The sequence below is a fragment of the Aegilops tauschii genome, chromosome 4, assembly GCF_002575655.3.
Source record: "Aegilops tauschii subsp. strangulata cultivar AL8/78 chromosome 4, Aet v6.0, whole genome shotgun sequence".
NCBI lineage: Eukaryota > Viridiplantae > Streptophyta > Magnoliopsida > Poales > Poaceae > Aegilops > Aegilops tauschii.
In genome coordinates, this window is record NC_053038.3 from 473,460,308 (window position 1) to 473,479,762 (window position 19,455).

A 19,455-nucleotide genomic window follows, 5' to 3' on the forward strand; every position below is an offset into this window, starting at 1 on the left:
TTGCCGGCAATCAACGGTGCCCCGGTGTTTGAAATTCATTCCCATTTCTTGCATGGGACCTAAGCATGCACCCAAGGACACAGATTTGATTTTTGAACCAGTTTATATGCACTGGAGCATGCGCATGTAGTTCAAATTTGAATTATGCACATAAATGCATTGAAAACTCAGTTGATGCATAAAAATGTCCAAACGAACCCCAAAAAATCACAAAAAATTCACACAACACTCCTGTTGTTCTATGTTGACACGGGGAAAAAATTTGAAAGCAATAAGAGGCAATGGATATCGTTTCGTCCCCAAAGGTGGGACGTTCCCTATCGAAAACCATCATGCTTGTTGTGAGAAGCTCTGGTTTGTGAGAAGCATATACCCAAACCTGCCCCAAATGGGACAAAATTTGTACCACAACATGTTGATGCCGCTCCATGATAGCATGCCAAGTTTCATGAATTTCAGACGGGTTTTGGATTTACTAGAATTTAAAAACCAGGCATCTCAATGTTTTGCCGGCAATCAACGGTGCCCCGGTGTTTGAAATTCATTCCCATTTCTTGCATGGGACCTAAGCATGCACCCAAGGACACATATTTGATTTTTCAAAGAATTTATATGCATTGGAGCATGCGCATGTAGTTCAAATTATAATTATGCACATAAATGCATTGAAAACTCACTTAATGCATAAAAATGTCCAAATGAACCCCCAAAAATCACAAAAATTCACACAACACTCCTGTTGTTCTATGTTGACACGAGAAAAAAATTGAAAGTAATAAGAGGTAATGGATATCATTTCGTCCCCAAAGGTGGGACGTTCCCTAACGAAAACCATCATGCTTGTTGTGAGAAGCTCCGGTTTGTGAGAAGCATATACCCAAACCTGCCCCAAATGGGACAAATTTTGTACCACAACATGTTGATGCCGCTCCATGATAGCATGCCAAGTTTCATGAATTTCAGACGGGTTTTGGATTTACTAGAATTTAAACACCAGGCATCTCAATGTTTTGCCGGCAATCAACGGTGCCCCGGTGTTTGAAATTCATTCCCATTTCTTGCATGGGACCTAAGCATGCACCCAAGGACACATATTTGATTTTTCAAAGAATTTATATGCACTGGAGCATGTTCATGTAGTTCAAATTATAATTATGCACATAAATGCATTGAAAACTCACTTAATGCATAAAAATGTCCAAACGAACCCCCAAAAATCACAAAAATTCACACAACACTCCTGTTGTTCTATGTTGACACGAGAAAAAAATTGAAAGTAATAAGAGGTAATGGATATCATTTCGTCCCCAAAGGTGGGACGTTCCCTAACGAAAACCATCATGCTTGTTGTGAGAAGCTCCGGTTTGTGAGAAGCATATACCCAAACCTGCCCCAAATGGGACAAAATTTGTACCACGGCATGTTGATGCCGCTCCATGATAGCATGCCAAGTTTCATGAATTTCAGACGAGTTCTGGATTTACTAGAATTTAAAAACCAAGCATCTCAATGTTTTGCCGGCAATCAACGGTGCCATGGTGTTTGAAATTCATTCCCATTTCTTGCATGGGACCTAAGCATGCACCCAAGGACAAAGATTTGATTTTTCAAAGAATTTATATGCACTGGAGCATGTGCATGTAGTTCAAATTTGAATTGTTCACCTGAAATGGCTAGAAAACCAATTTAATGTATAAAATGTTCAAACGAACCCTGAATAATTCCAATTCTTTTATGACACACATATAGTTGCATGTTCACTCCAGATAAAAGGTCTAGCAATTCAAACACCGTCCATTGCCGCTGTGACCCCATTATGTAATTCAAATCAAGATGAAAAATCAAGTAGATCGCACACAGTTTATTATCAGCAACCTTGTGAGATGTAGTACAAAATATCTTGGAGCACCGTCGGTGTATAGTACGCCTATGGCTTACGCGAGAAGGTGCGTCGGCTACAGTCCACAGCTGGCGTCTCAAGCACACTAGCTCGCTCCCCAAATATCATTTCACTGCTCAATCGTCGCCGGTGAAAGATGGGCACGTGGACCCGCGTCGTGAGGGCAACTTTGGTGGCCCACTCCGGTGAGAGCGCGGCCGCAGCCGCAATGCGCCTGCTAACAAGGTGCATGAGCACGGCCGCAATTTGCGACCGGGCGGCAAAGGCAACCCAAATGGCTGTTGTTGCTTCTCAGGTGGTGGTAGCAACATCTGCCTCGGGGATAGCAACTGGCGAGAGCGGCACAGTGATAACCCACAAGTATAGGGGATCAATTGTAGCCTCTTTCGATAAGTAAGAGTGTCGAACCCAACGAGGAGCTAAAGGTAGAACAAATATTCCCTCAAGTTCTATCGACCACCGATACAACTCTACGCACGCTTAACGTTCGCTTTACTGAAAACAAGTATGAAACTATAAGTACTTTGTAGGTGTTGTTGGATAGGTTAACAAGAATATAAAGAGCACGTAAATAAAAAGTAGGGGTTGTTTAGATAAAGACACAACTAAATTAGTTTTAGTAGAAAGCTTTTTGTCATGAGAAAGTTATTTGTCCCTAGGCAATCGATAACTAGACCGGTAATCACTATTGCAATTTTATTTGAGGGAGAGGCATAAGCTAACATACTTTCTCTACTTGGATCATATGCACTTATGATTGTAACTCTAGCAAGCATTCGCAACTACTAAAGATCATTAAGGTAAAACCCAACCATAGCATTAAAGTATCAAGTCCTCTTTATCCCATACGCAAACAACCTACTTACTCGGGTCTGTGCTTCTGTCACTCACGCCACCCACCATAAGCAAATCATGAACATATTGCAAACCCTACAGCGGGGATCCCTCACGCTTGCGCGACACGGAGAGCACCATAGGACAACACCAATAATAAAACATGCAACTCAAACCAATCTTGATCATCAAATAGCCATTAGGACAAAACAGATCTACTCAAACATCATAGGATAGCCATACATCATTGGGAAATAATATATAGTGTTGAGCACCATGTTTAAGTAGAGATTACAGCGGGTAAGAGAGAGGTTACACTGCTGCATAGAGGGGGGAAGAGTTGGTGATGATGGCGGTGAAGTTGTTGGTGAAGATGGCGGTGATGATGATGGCCCCGGTGGCACTCCGGCGCCACCGGAAGCGAGGGGGAGAGAGCCCCCCCTCCTTCTTCTTCTTCCTTGACCTTCTCCCTAGATGGGAGAAGGGTTTCCCCTCTGGTCCTTGGCCTCCATGGATTGGGAGGGGCGAGAGCCCCTCCGAGATTGGATCTGTCTCTCTGTCTCTCTCTATTTCTGCGTTCCCTGATTCTGGCCCTTCACTGTTTCTTTTATATCCGGAGATCCGTAACTCCGATTGGGGTGAATCTTTCGCCCAGATTTTTCTCGAAAATTAGCTTTCTTGCGGCAAAAGAAGAGCGTCAACGGCCTTATGGGGTGCCCACGAGGGTCCAGGGCGCACCCCCTGCCTTGTGGCCCCCTCGGGCACCGTCTCGCGTTGATTTTTCTTCCCAAAAATCACAAATATTCCAAAATAATTCTCCGTCCATTTTTATCCCGTTTGGACTCCGTTTGATATGGACTTTCTGCGAAACAAAAACATGCAACAAACAGGAACTGGCACTGGGCACTGGATCAATATGTTAGTCCCAAAAATAGTATAAAAAGTTGCCTAAAGTATATGAAAGTTGTATAATATTGGCATGGAACAATCAAAAATTATAGATACGACGGAGACGTATCAGCATCCCCAAGCTTAATTCTTGCTCGTCCTCGAGTAGGTAAATGATAAAAAAGATAATTTTTGATGTGGAATGGTAGCTAGCATAATCTTGATCATATATCTAATCATGGCATGAATATTAAGACACGAGTGATTCAAAGCAATAGTCTATCATTTGACATAAAAACAATAATACTTCAAGCATACTAATAAAGCAATCATATCTTTTCAAAATAACATGGCCAAAGAAAGCTATCCCTACAAAATCATATGGTCTGGCTATGCTCCATCTTCATCACACAAAATATTCAAATCATGCACAACCCCGGTTTCAGCCAAGCAATTGTTTCATACTTTTTAACGCGCTTCAGCTTTTTCAACCCTCACACAATACATGAGCGCGAGCCATGGATATAGCACTATGGGTGGAATAGAGTATGGTGGTTGTGGAGAAGACAAAAAGGAGGAAGATAGTCTCACATCAACTAGGCGTATCAACGGGCTATGGAGATGCCCATCAATAGATATCAATGCGAGGAGTAGGGATGTGACACCCAAAATTTTATTTTGGCTTTTTCAAACTTTTATTTTTTTGAGGAGGGTATTTAAATTTTTCTTCTAAAAAAACCCACCCTCTCAAAAACTTTCTTTATGGCAAGAGTTTTATTTGGATTCACCCAAGACATGATTTTTTTTTGGTCTTGGAGGTTTTCCCTTTTTATTTGGACTCAAACCAAAATGCTTTTCACTTGGAAAAATGTCTTTTGAAAATTCCTTTAAAAAGCCTTATGGCTTTTGGAATGATCTTTTTCCACTTTCAAAAATCTCTCTTGCCATGACCTAAGTGTAAATCCCCTCCCATAAACCTTTCCCCACCTTTGGATCATGATATACTTCAAATCCAGCAAGATGAACCTCTCCATTTATTTATTTTCCATTTATTTCTCATCAAAAACAATTTCTGCCTTCTATCTTGATCCTTGGAGGTTTTCAAAGGAACTACCCTTTCTGTTTTGATTTTTGCCCCCAAACCAATTCCCCTACCTAGTCCTTTGAGCCCTCAACCAGGATCCATGAAGATCCACTGGTCTCCAGTTCAAATTTTTCAAACTACACTTGCTGCAAGTTCGGACCTCATTTGCCAAATTTGATGAAATTCATTCAAATCCTTCTCCTAAAAATCTGAGAAAAATCAGGCAGCCTCTGGGTGCATTGAGAGGTCACCTCACCAAGTCCCAGCTCCAGGAAAAATTTTCTTCTTGCCAAATCATTTCATCGAACACCTGCTGGACACTGTTTCTATAATGTTCAGTCAAGTTCAGTTAACAGTGTTTGAAACTACTGTCGTTTCTTCAGTGTCCGTTGTCGATCTCGCCAGTGCCCCGGCGTCGCCGTGCTCCCTGTCCCCTCCCCCTTGTCCTCTACACCGCACGAGCGCCTGGAAGGTTGCGGGCGTCGGCGATGAGCAGGAGGAGGTGCGCCGCCCCGTGACCGACGCCAGCGGCGGCTTTGCGGCCGCCAGAGAGAGGCGCAACGCAGACGGCGCCGTCCAGCGCCGCCCAAGCCACCGGAGGCCGCCGCGTGGTCTTCCACTCCCCAGTGCGCGCTGCCACCCTCGTCGTGAACCGCTGGGCGCGGAGCGCGCTCTCTGCCGCCACCGTGCTCGTACGGCCACCCCGCCATGGACCGGCGCCATTACGCCAAGCCCGACCAGGATTAGCAGGGGAACGGCACCAGTACACCTCCCTGATGCTGCCTGGCCACTTAAGCTCCCTGCCAAGCCATTGCCTCGCCGTAATTGCTCGCCGGAGCGATCCCATTCATGGCCACCCCCTCGAATCGCCTATAAATAGAGGCCCTGAGCTCCATCTAGAACCCACACCACCTCTGCACACCCCCAACACCACGCCTAGCCACTGGAAGAGCCCCGAGGGAGCCTTCTCCTCAACTCCGGCCCCCGCGACCCGCCACGGGATCTAGCTCGATTCGCTCCCGTGCGTGCACCTCTGCCTCTCATCTCTTGCCAGAAGTTTCCTTATGCATCCACTCTCCTAACCGGCGCTTCAATTCAGAGTTTGCAGCACGCCACCGGAGTTCTCCACCATCGCCTGAGCCGCCGTCCGCCGGAGAAAGTGTCGTCGTCGACGTGGTGCTCTCCGACGACCAAGTCCACCACCCACCGACGCGGAAGAACACGCTGAACCTCTCGGTACACTCCGATCTCCCTGACTCGCCATGGTTCGACGCCGGCGACCACCGCAGCCTTCGGGCGCCGGCGAGGATTTGAACCTGACATGTGGGACCCCCACGTCAGCCTCTCTTCTTTCTCTCCCCGAAGCGTTTTCTGTTGGCGCCTTCGGGCAAGTACGTTTTCTCTGTGGGCTGGCGCGTTTCTCTTCGAACCGTTTTCTGTTTTCTCAGTTAAGTCCCTGGATCTTCTCTGTTTCATTACAGATTAGTCCCTGGACAAAAACCCTTATAACTTTTTAATAAAAAGTGATTTTTGAGTGATTCTTTTTCTGACAGTCTTATATTTTTGTCTAGTTTTTTATAGTATTTATTTGGAAAAAATTTGGAACAACTTTTATGCACGCGTTGATTTTCACGTTAGTATACATTTTCGCTATACCGTAGGTTCCGGAAAAGGTGACGGAGCCGCGAACTTCGCCGAGCTAGACTCCGACTTCTCCGAACCAGGCAAGCATGTTTGAACCTTTGATATGATAGGTGTTTTGCATGTTTGCTTGAATGGTTGTGCTTGGCATATGAGCATCGGTGAGTATCTCGTTGCATGTAAGGCAACTACCCGTGTGTTCCGAAGTTACGGTGATCTCTAATGAGAGATGGCCTAGTCATGTGGTGACATGAAGGGCAGTAAGGTGGTACTGTTGTAGCATGCCAGCCTTACGTCATCCGATAAATTCCGACGTTAACGTGGACGGAGTCACGTTATCGTTCTTCCCCCTTCCGTGCTACCACATGTTTTCTGCCAGAATGCGGTTTAGTAAGTTGTTAACCTCTTTCCGTGTACACACCAAACAGAGGGGTCGGGATGAGGGTTCCATGGCCCTGGATTAAAGCCAGTGATCCGGTCAGGGGGCATGGGTGTTTCCGGTTGGGACCGAGAGGGGGGCACCCCTTAGAGCGCTCGTATATAAATTTGATCCCATGCTACGCGAGGTTGTAGCCTCCCCGTCTCAAGGTTTTTCTTGAACGTTGCCGAGGGTGATTCCTGGCTTCGGAATGTTGAATGGGTGTGTACTAGTTAGATGTGTTTCTTCCAATACACCGTAAACGGAACTAGTCCCCGTGACTACTGAAATCCGTTGGCTGTGGTTAAAGTACAAACTCTGCAGAGTCAAATCTTTCCGAGTCATCGTATCCATGGTCAGGGACCAGTGCATCCTTATCTATGTCAAATTCTCGTGGTAATATCCCCGGTAAACAAACTTGAGTGGTAAACTTGGTTAAACATTATTCCTGTGGATGGACTAACCCTGTTGTTTATTTCATACCTGATTATTCTCTTGATATGATTTAAAATTCATGAGCTACTAAGTTGTGAATGCAAGCCCTTTATGTGATGTCGCTCAGACGTCCGACTGTGGCAAGCTTATCGTTTACTTTCAATGTAAGCCCTTTAAGTGATGTCGCTCAGACGTCCGATTGTGGCACGTTTGTCTTTTACTTTCAATATAAGCCCTTTATGTGACGTCGCTCAGACGTCCGACTGTGGCATGTTTGTCGTTTACTTTCAATATAAGCCCTTTATGTGATGTCGCTCAGACGTCCAACTGTGGCACGCACTGTCATTTATTTTCCATTATAAGCCCTTTATGTGGTGTCGCCTTGACGCCCGACTGCGGCATTGTTATTCTTGTATTTTCCTCTCGAGGAGTCATTCAGACACTCGTTTGGCCCTCAGTATTTTACTTTGGGATTTCGGGAGGACTACCGCCCGACTTCTCTTCTGTTTTCCACGCTTTATTATCCCTATGTCTGAGTGCACTTGTTAATCTGTTCATATGCATCATGTTTACATTTGTTATATCTTATGTCCGAACTATCTTGCGAGTACTTTCATAGTACTCACCTGGCTTGTTGATTTGGCCAGATGTTGACGAAGGCGATCTCATGGATGAAGAGTTTGATATTGAGTCCGACGCCTAGAGGAGTCCCAGTCAGTCCCGTGCGACCCTGGATATTGGTCACTTGTGTTATACGCTTCCGCTACCCGCAATAAGTCTCCTCGAGCCTCACTACGACACTCGAAGAGTTGTTAGATTCAGGAGTCTTATCACCCACTTCGCTGTGATATATTCACCGCCTTTTTATCGTGAGTTAGCAGTTTGTTTTATCGGCGCGCTTGTAATAAATTGTTGAGCAGTCTCCGCTCAACCTTGTATTATATTCAGTACTCCTGGTGTTTCTCTTCTGTGACCAAGATATTGTCTACCAGTGAGAAAGGATTCTTCTTTACTGGTCCATAAAAGGGATCGGTCTCTCAATAAATATTTTTATTGGAAAACCGGTCGTGACAAGGGATTGCCATGCAACGGATGCACTAAGAGCTTTAAGTGTATGAAAGCTTAAACTGGAAACTAAGTGGGTGTGCATCCAACTTGCTTGCTCATAAAGACCTAGGGCATTTGAGGAAGCCCATCGTTGGAATATACAAGCCAAGTTCTATAATGAAAATTCCCACTAGTATATGAAAGTGATAACTCAAGAGACTCTCTATATGAAGAACATGGTGCTACTTTGAAGCACAAGTGTGGTAAAAGGATAGTAACATTGCCCCTTTGTCTTCTTTTTTTTCTTTTTTTTGCGGGCTTCTTTGGCCCCTTTTTTTATTTAGGCTTCTTTGGCCTCTCTCTTTTTGGGGACAATGCTCTAATAATGATGATCATCACACTTCTATTTACTTACAACTCAATATTACAACTCGATACTAGAACAAAGATATGACTCTATATGAATGCCTCCGGCGGTGTACCGGGATGTGCAATGATCTAGCGTAGCAATGACATCAAAAAATGGACAAGCCATGAAAACATCATGCTAGCTATCTTACGATCATGCAAAGCAATATGATGATGAATGCTCAAGTCATGTATATGATGATGATGGAAGTTGCATGGCAATATATCTCGGAATGGCTATGGAAATGCCATAATAGGTAGGTATGGTGGCTGTTTTGAGGAAGGTATATGGTGGGTGCACTACAAAAAAATACACTTCCGTGATGATACGTGTTTGTCACAGTAGGTCGCATTTTTTGTCATGCATGTACATCCATGACAAATTTATGACAGAATCAAGATAGTCATACCTGTGATGTCGTAGAAGTGTTCCATGACATTACCAAAATTATCATCACGGAAGTGTCCACTTCCATGACGATAAATCGCGCGTCACAGAAGTGCTTTCGTCAAGGGTGACCGACACGTGGCATCCACCGTAACGGAACGCCGTTAAGCTATCGGGTCGGGTTTTGGATCCGATAACCCGTTAACAGCCCCGACTAATGGGGATTTTCCACGTGTAAAATCATCATTGGCTGGAGGAAACACGTGTCGGCTCATCGCTGGGTCAGATGTCATCCACTCATTGGACAGAAGGCGCCTATGATACGTCGACACATGGCACGGCCCAACAGAGGCCCATTCCTGTGAAAAGGCCGGCCCGTTTGACTTGGTCAAAAGGTGGCGGGCCGGCCTATGGAAAGCCTGTTAACGACCTGTTCGCATATAGCCCATTTACAGCCCGCTAACCCAAGGCCCGTTACGCCCTATTCGAATTAGGCCCAGTAGCGTCATCTGGGCCATCCAATATGATTCCAGCCCGTTTTCACTTCTGGCCCATGTATGGCCCATGACGTCTTTTGGCCCATATGAGGCCCTATGTAACTCTTGGCCTATTAACGGCCCGTGGTGAAACTGGCCCGTAATGAACAGTGTATCACTTTACACCCATTAACGGCCCGTGGTGAAACTGGCCCGTAAAGAACAGTGTATCACTTTATACCTATTAACGGCCCGTTATTCCGTTGGGCCGTTTCCAGCCCATGTTATCTTTCGGCATTCTCAGAGCCCATTTATTCTTGGGCTATTTTCCAGCATTCGTTTACTTACGGCCCGTTACTGCCATTTTCTGCTTGTGGGCCAAATTCAGCCCGTGGTTACAGTCGGCCCGTTTGTGGTCCGTTAATACGTTGGGCCGTTTTCATAGCGTCATCAAATACGGCCTATTAACGATGGCCCGTTATGGTCGGCCCATGAACGGACGATTCCAACTCTAGCCCGTTTATGGCCAAAATGCGGTCTGTTTGGCCCATGTTTGGCCAATCGATCATACGGCCCGTATAAGGCCCATTGATGATACGGCCTATAGAAGGCCCATTGTTTCTACGGCCCGTAGAAGGCCCACTGATTCTACGGCCTGTAGAAGGCCCACTGTTTCTACGGCCCGTAGAAGGCCCACTGTTTCTACGGCCCGTAGGAGGCCTAGTGTCACTACAGTAAATATTAGCCCATGGTTATTGTGGCCTAGTTTTAAAAAATAGGTTATTGCAGCCACTAGCAAACCGCAGAAAAAGAACTGCACTGACGACAAGCAGACAAATAAACAAGACAACAAGGAAATAAATAAGCAAGCAACTTACACTAGGCTATCACGGCTATTACACATATTACATCCACTGGGCATCAAAGTTCGCCACTAGTGCAAATATAGGGAACACAGCAGCATATAAATGCCGCAGCAAAACAAGTCCAGAACTAAAACCACTTCAGAAGAGCTCAAGAAACAATATCCTGGGTACCCATAATGTTGGCAAGATGCTTAGCAAGCTTATTAACTTTCTCTTGTTTGGCGCTTAAGTCCTCCAGCGCTTGCTGTTGCACCAGAAAGTATGCATCTGAATTCTGCAGGGACTTCCTCAGTCCTTCGGCTTCCTGTTGCATAACATCTGGTCCATGTCTTTCAACTTGAAGTTGAGACTCAAGAAGCCGAACTGATTCAGGCAACGAGTTCGAAGAGCTGGTGCCAGCAGTGGTAGCCAGTAACTCGAACACTACATCAAGACAGGACTTTGGGGTTGTCTCAGTGTCTTCAATATAGTTTTTATCAGGTTTCTTGGAGACCAACAGGGATGTCTCACTATCTTGAACCTTATCTGCATTACTTCCTTTACCATTGCATAACAGGGTACTCTTCTCCAATATTTTATCCGCGTTCTAAAAGAGAAAGAAACAAACACATCTCAGGTTTACAATGTAGTATATGAAACTCATTTTGGTAAACCAGTTCAGTAGTAAGGTGGACAGGATAACAGCATGAAACAAACATATATCTATGTAGTATGGTCACTGTATGGTCTATATCATTCTAGTTTATGTTGCCAAATCAAGATAGATACAGTTCGAATCATATCTATTTAAGACAAAGCAGCATAGACAGAATATAAGTGTGGGAAACTACACAGCAATAACAACACTTGTAATGTGCATGGCATGAGAACATAACTGTTTATTCAATTGAAACTGAAATCAACATAGAGCAAGTTACAATAGCAAACAGCCAAACACGTTGAAGAAACAGGTTTAAAACATACCTGTTGCGCCATTGGAGTTTCAATTGCATCCTTCAAATTTGAAATTAGTTGGTATCAGTAAATACAGTGATGCAAGAGCAAAGTAGTATAAACCATAGCTACAGCACCTGACCTGAGAACAATTCTTCTTCTGCTTTAAGCGTTGACTTCGGGTTCGGAGTGGTGGTCCTTGTGATTTGGGCACTGCAGTTGCCTTACTAACTGCTCGTGTTTGGGTGCTCTGTGGTGGAGATGGTGTTGTGTCAACGGGAACTGGGTGTCTATCTGCTGGGGTTGGGGTTAGAAGGGGTGTAGCTGGTTCTCTGTCCAACTGGGTAGGGGTACAATCTGCATGAGTGTGGGTTATGTGTGGTGGGGCTGGTTCTTGGGCAAGTACAACCATGGTTCTATCTGCATCGACAGGTAGCACGATCTTTTCTGAAGACCGTGTTCTTACTCCCACAGATACTGCCATCACTCCCTCCAATTGAAATGGCTGATAAACAAGAAAAGTAATTGAATGTACAGACATTGTAAGATAGACAGGTGCAATGGATAGTAGGGAAGAAAACAGGGCATGAAATAATTCACATTTATGTTGTCTAAGCAAACAGAATAGCAGGACATAATTTCACATATATGATGGCTAATTAAACAGGATAGCATGACACAATTTCACATGTATGATGGCTAACTAAACAGGATAGAATGACATACTTCAAAATATGATGACTATGTAAACAAGATGACATGATATAACTATACGATGTGTCTATTAAAGTGGTTGGCATGCCATAAATCACAAACATGCCGTCGATGGAAACATGATGGCATGATATAATTCACGGATAGAATGACATAATTCAAAATATGATGACTATGTAAACAGGATGAGATGATATAACTATATTATGTCTTTAGAAAATGGGTTGGCATGCCATAATTCAGATACATGCTGTCTATGTAATGGCATGACATAATTCAAATATATGATTTAAATACTAAGGAAGTGAGCAGAGGGCAATCGCATATATGATGTGTCAACTAAGGAGATGGCATTCAATATTGCATATATGATGTAAAAACTAAGCATTGCAATACAATATATGCATTATATGAGTAATATAACCCTGCCAAGTTTGAGCATACACCTCAGGGGGATAATAGGACTGGTCATGTGCCTCTGAATCCTCCTCTGAAGAGCTATCTGTAACCAGCAAGATATCTGCTTCAGTAGGTAGCATTGTCTGCTCTGAAGACCTTGTTTTCACTCCAGATTTCTGCATCACCAATTCAAATGGCTATGCACAGGAAGAGCAGTTGAATATACAAACATTATCGACAAAAGCAATGAGAAATGCAAAAAAAGGACGGCATGATATAATTCACATATATGACGCTTGCCTAAACAGCATGGCATTGCATAATTCACATACATAATGCCTTGCAACAAGATAACATTGCATAATTCACATATATAATGTCTTGCAACAAGATGGCATTGCATAATTCACATATATGGTAATTAGACACTAAACAGGTGGCATTCACACAAAGCATGTCTAAACTAAGCAAATGACATAGCAATGCAAGATACCATACGCACGATATGAGCAACATAACCCTGCCAAGTTAGGGCATGCACCACGGGGGGGGATATGACTGGTCATCTGTCTCTGAATCCTCCTCTGAGGAGCTATCGGTAACCAGCAATACATGCGCTTCATCAGATAGCATTGTCTTCTCTGAAGACCTTGTTTCCACTCCATATTTTTCCATGACCGTGTCGAATGGCTGATGCACAGGAAGAGTAATTGAATGTACTAAAATTGTTGACAAATTTAACACGTAATAAAAAAATGATGGAATGATATAATTCACATATAAGATGACTGGCTAATCAGGGTGGCATTGCAAAATTCACATATATGATGTCTGGCTAGACAAGATGGCATTGCATGATTCACATATACGATAAAGAAACTAAACAGATGGCATTGACACAAAGCATGTCTAAACTAAGCAGATGACATCTTTAATGTATACAGTAAGCAATGCAAGGCACCATATGCATGATATTACCAACATCAGCATGCCAAGTTAGAGCGTAGACCTCATGGGGTAAATAGGAGTGGTCTTCTCCTTCTGAATCCCCCTCAGAACAGTTATCTTCCTCTTGATTACGATCCGAAATGGGTGGAGGGGGCTGCCTTTGCGCCCACCATGGAATGACGTCTGCATGAAATTTTATTGCCACGCAAGGCTCGTCTCTTTTGTTCTACATGATCAGTTCCATAGTGTACAATAACTGGCATGCATAGGAATAAAACATAGTGATATTATGTAAGGAGTGCATGCACAAATCCAGAGTGATGGTAGCAAACTGTGGATAGACCCAAAACCAATGATAGCAGGCAGATAATAGCTTTAGTTAAAAAATACAGATAATGGCTCCTTTAATGTTTGTTTGCACCCAACATGAAACTCATAGTAGACACCGGAGATTAAACACATAGTAGACAGATAGTACTGATTGCTGCCCCAATATGTACCCCACAACCATTTAAAAACTCAAGTTTCAGCATTAGTTTGGACCTGACTCGGAGTCTAATAGGTGAACACGACGATAATGTAGCATGTCATCATATTAAGCGACGCGTAACGTAAGCAGACACGGAAGAGTGCGACCTCTCTTGCGGACCCGTGCAGTCCTCAAGGTCATCTGCTCAGTTGATGATGGTAATGCAGTTGCCGTGGCTGCCGGCGGCGGGGAAGAAGATCTGAGGCGGCGAAAGACAGTCTGCAGAGCGGATCCCTGCTGTGGTGAACCCTTCCGTCGTTGGAGCAGCTGAGCTGGGGTGGAACACAGCGCCGCAGGAGCAGGACAAACCACACACGGTTTTCTTTGACACATATCTGTAACAGAAGTAATTGAGTAAGGGCTTGTTTGAATTTCAGGATTCTAACAATGCAGGGATAGGAAATAGACAGGAATAGGATAGGAATGCATGTGCAAAACAGAGAATTTAAAAACACAGGATTTCTGCCAATCTGGGTGTTTGATTCACAACAATTGGAAGATCACAGGATGCAAAAAAGCATGGTGAGATTAAGTCAAACCACAAGAAAATGTACGGTTATAATGCTATTATGCTACTATCTCTTAGTCTTGTGCTTGATGAATAGGAATATGAAAAGGAGGAGAAGTGGAAATTAGAAGTCCTATGGTTTTTCTTTCAAGGAGACACTAAAGGAACAAATCCTACAGTTTTCCTTTGCTCCATTCCTTTGCACCAAATTCATGAAAAGTAGTACCATAGGAAACTTTCCAATTCCGATGTTTTTATTCACTTTTCCTTTCAAGCACTGGCGATTCTAGTAGGCAGGCTTGAGCAAGGAAAATCCTACACTAAAAAAATGTTTTTGTGCTACTTCTATTACTTTGGACCCAGGCCACTGCCATACTAGCTCAACTCCCAGGCCCATTGACAAATGCACAGCTCAAACGCGCAGAGATAAATAATGATGGCATTCAAGAGAGTCCATCACAGATAGCTAAGTTGCCTGGTACCTCACTGCTTGTCATATAGTAGGACAAAATAATCGTATTTCCCGTTACTACGAGTGCTCAGTGGACAACATATATAACATGTAGAGTAAAAAAGAGATGCAACAAGTGTACAACCTCTTTAGCGAAGCCATGTCGATCTCAGCATGATTGGGTTGGCCGGTGAGGATGCTCCGGCTGACTTGGCTGTCGGAGGAGGGGAAGAAGATCTTAGGTGTCTGGAGATCGAGCCCGAGGTACTGCTCCACTGTGATGGACGGTTTCGTCGTTGGAGCAGCTCCGGTGAGTTGTACGACGCCGAGGCTGAAGCAGGACAAGAGAGACAACAAACAACGTTAACCTGAGTGGAATTCTAATAGCATCTCCAATACATGACATAAAATACATAATAACAAAGTGCTAGATGTGAAATACATCAGCCGCTCATCTCTGAACTTAACTGTCGAAACTGAATTTAACTGTCGAAACTGAACTTAACTGTCGAAACTGAACTTAACTGTCGAAACTGAATTTTGCTGTCGAAACTGAATTTTGCTGTCGAAACTGAACGCACTAGAAAGGTGAGGCTACATGTCGGTCGACTGACTTTTTCATCTCTGGTCAGTCGATTTTGCAGCCGTTGGATACGAAATCAAGGGCCTGCGGTTCATCTTCAACCTCCACCCGCGTGAGCCGCCAACCACCACCGGCCAAACAGCAGCCCCCCGCCGCCCGCGGCCGGCGGTGCGCCGCCCCGCCCGCCCCGAAAACACTCCCCACCGCCGGTCCGCCGCCGCCCCGGCCATCCCTCTAGGCCCCCCCGTGCCGAGCTTTTTCTCCGGCGAACCCCCCGCCACCGCCCCGCCAACGCCCCGCCACCGCCGGCGACCACCGCCCCCATCCTGAACCCTAAGATAGATAGTGGGGTACCTCTCCGGCGAGCCCCCCTCCCCGCTACGGCTGGTTCTTCCTCACCCCGGCGAGCCCCTCCCCCCACCCCCTGAAAATCGACTGACCCAAAAGTCGATTCAGTCGACTGAAGTGTAGCTAAATCGGAGCAGCATCGCAAGCAAGAGCAAGAGCGAGAGCAGCAGCGTGAGCAAGAGCAATAGCAAGAGCAGACCAGGCAGGGGACCGAGAGCAAGAGCAGAGCAGCAGCGCGAGCGAGAGCTAAAGCAGCAGCAGCTCCTACTGATGTGGACGTCGCCGCTGAGGGAGCGACGCCGTGGAGGAAGTGGCCGGCGACGCCGTCGTGGATGCAGCCGCACCGTGTCGGCTCGGGACCGAGCGCCGGCAGCACCGTGAGATCGAATCAAGAAGAAAATGCGGCGATTAGTGTACAACCTCTTTGGTGGCGCCGATTAGGCCGCAGCTTCATCCGAGGAAATGGCGATGATGATGCTCTTCCGGTGGTGCAGGTGAAGACGGCAGTGTGGGAATGGAGGTGGCGCAAAAGACGAGGGGAACGTCGGGGCAGCTCCTTGGAGGTGGAGGACGGGGTGGCTGAACCGGCGGGATGATGAGATCGACGAAGGATCCTCATCCGGTATGGTGGATGAGGGACGTCGAGGTGTTGCTGTGGACGACGTGATCGGGGAAGAGGCTCCGGCTGGGTGGCGGACGGAGCAGGGTGTGGGGTTTCGTCGCGGGTTTTCGCAGCCTCGATGTACGAATGGGTGGGCGGATGGGATGGCAGTGGGGAACCATGGCTTAGAGATGCGCTTGTCCGAAATGTGGGGTAAGTTATGAAAGTACCCCCACCGATTTGAGGCGGTTCTTTCGGTTCAGGGGTACCACGGGCATTTCATGTGTCGGGATTTCACAGGAGGTGGGAGTTTTCGCGCGCGTTGTAATTTCGGAATAGCAAGGCGCGGGTTGAGTTGGAGGGAGTTGTCGGAGCACAACGAGACAAAGATATATCTTAAATATTTCGGGCTAACAAGGCGCGGGTTGAAGAGGCGGGAGTTTCGCAGCATGATAGACAGAGACGCTAGCTTGAATTTTCGGCATAACAAGGGGCGGCTTGAAATTTCGGAAGAACAAGCTTAACGTGTACCCAAAAAAGACAATTTGCACCTCAACACGCACAACACACACACAAACACCATTTAGACTAGAGTAAGGTACACGTGCATTGCACGCATCAGATTTGGCAACCAAATTATAAATAAATACCACATTATAGCATGCAAGCCTTGAGTCATATATGCATGATGTAGACGTTCGTTTAATTCTTATAGTTCATTTCATTCAAAATCATCTAGTTTTTATAAGAAAGCTAATCTATTTTAAGATTCATGGAATTGTGCGTTGTAAGACATAAAGTAAAAACAAATAATGGCAAATCATGTAGAAAAACATTTGGGCAATTATGATACGGAAGATTCTAGAACAAATAAGAAGTGCTTGTGTTTTGATGTTTGTGCATTATGCTTAAGTTCAACCATGGAGTCTTCTAGATTATACATGCGGCAAAATCTGGTGGAATCTAGATGATAAACAACGGCCAGTAGTGCTCAAATTTTCCATCTTTGGACCATCGGATTTGCCTCATCCAACGACCATCTTTCAAAGTTAAAGTTACCTGCACACAATAAAAAAATATAATATAATATATATAGGGGTATAGATATAGATATGTGATGCGAAAGCCGCCCATCATCTCCAATTAGAATAGTGTGTCCATGCATGGATGCGACGTGGCCAAATGATGTCTGCCATCGGTATCTCAAATTCAAATCAGTCTGACCTTGTTCAATGTGTATACATTACAACATGCTCGTTTCCAAACCACACCGCGCAGATCTCCGTTATATTCATGCATGCATGGGTTTCAAACATCAGGATCTCTTATTCAAATATTTGAATTCAACTTTACATTGATTATGACCTGACCTATTCTTTTACACCCAACAATAGTCTTCTCTTTATAATTGTACCACTAACTTTCTCTCGTGCATGCATGCAGACACACTACCAGTCGGCATTATCCATCGCCCGCATACAATCTTTTTCTTCAGGTCGGTCTCCCATGAAGGCACACACCCACACACATCCCCCTCTCCATCATATCGGGCATTCATTATCTCTCACGCGTGCATGCGCAACGATCGATGTTCCTCTATGTATGTGTGTATATAGCTAGGTCTTTCATAGTTTTCCACACAAACCGATCAATCGATATATCCAGTGAGGTCTCACCCTCTTTCCCACGTCCACATCGATCAATCTATACCTCTATATATAGGATTAACATATATAGCTAATACACCCACATTAATTATATATCCAACGTCCCCCTCTCATCATCCATGCCTTCCGCTTCATCTCTCAGACGCGTGCACAATGGCGAAGACAGGGGGCAGTAAGGGCCCTGCCCCCTCCCCCCCTAACATCACTATATATCGAGGCTAATATGAATGTGATCATTAGACAATTTCTGCTAAAATGGTTTAAGTTCATGAATTGACCCTCCTCGTAAAGGATTAGCAATGCTTGGCCCCCTAGCTCATTTATTTTTCATGGCTCCGCCACTGTGCGCAACAGCGCACGTGTTCGCCCCCTCTCTCTAAATATCGATCTCGCACTTGTGCATTCCATCATAGTCTCCCTCCACTCGGCCCCTCGCACCATCTTCTAGCCCCCACCGGATTTTTCCACATGTACAATCTAGCAGACTCCATGGTTGAACTTAAGCATAATGCACAAACCTCAAAACAACAGTGGTTCTCTTTTGTTCTAGAATCTTCCGTATCATAACTGCCCAAACTTTTTTTCTAGTTGAATTGCCATTATTTGTTTTTACTTTATGCTTTACAACGCACAATTCCATGAATCATAAAATAGATTAAGGGCTTCTTTGATTCAAAGGATCCTCAAACGATTTTTGGAGGATTCTAATCATTAGGAATTTTTCCTATCTTGGTTGTTTCATTCGTAGGATTGTAAACCATAGGAATTTTTCCATATGATTCATTTGCACTAGATTTCATAGGAAACATCCCATCCACTCAAACCTCTTTGAAAGAATTCTGCGTTTTTTTCTATGCACAATCAAACACTCGTACAATCCTGTAGGATTCAAGACGACATTCCACTATAATCCCATGTTTTTCCTATTCCCGCGTTCTTAGCTTTTTTATAAAAACTAATTGATTTTGAATGAGATGAACTATAAGAATTAAACGAAGGGCTACATCAGGCATATATGACTCAGAGCTTACATGCTATAGTGTGGTATTTATTCATAATTTGGTTGCAAAATCTGATGCGTGCAATGCACGTGTACCTTACTAGTACTTCGAGTATGTGCAAAACACGTAAATTAGAATACCAATGGCACGCTACACAGTGTCTCTCTTACAATTCATGAAGCCACGTGGCACATGTGGAGGCGTTGTCGCGACCTCCTTGCGCGGACTGATCACAATGACATGCTGCTGGTTCTAGAAGAATGTACTCGTCCTCCCTAAGCCATCCTGGCGGTACATGCACGAAGCAAAGATGTGCACGCACGCCACGCACGCACTCATTCCCTCGCACGCACACGCGGGTACACGGGCAGACGCAATTTTGTACCAA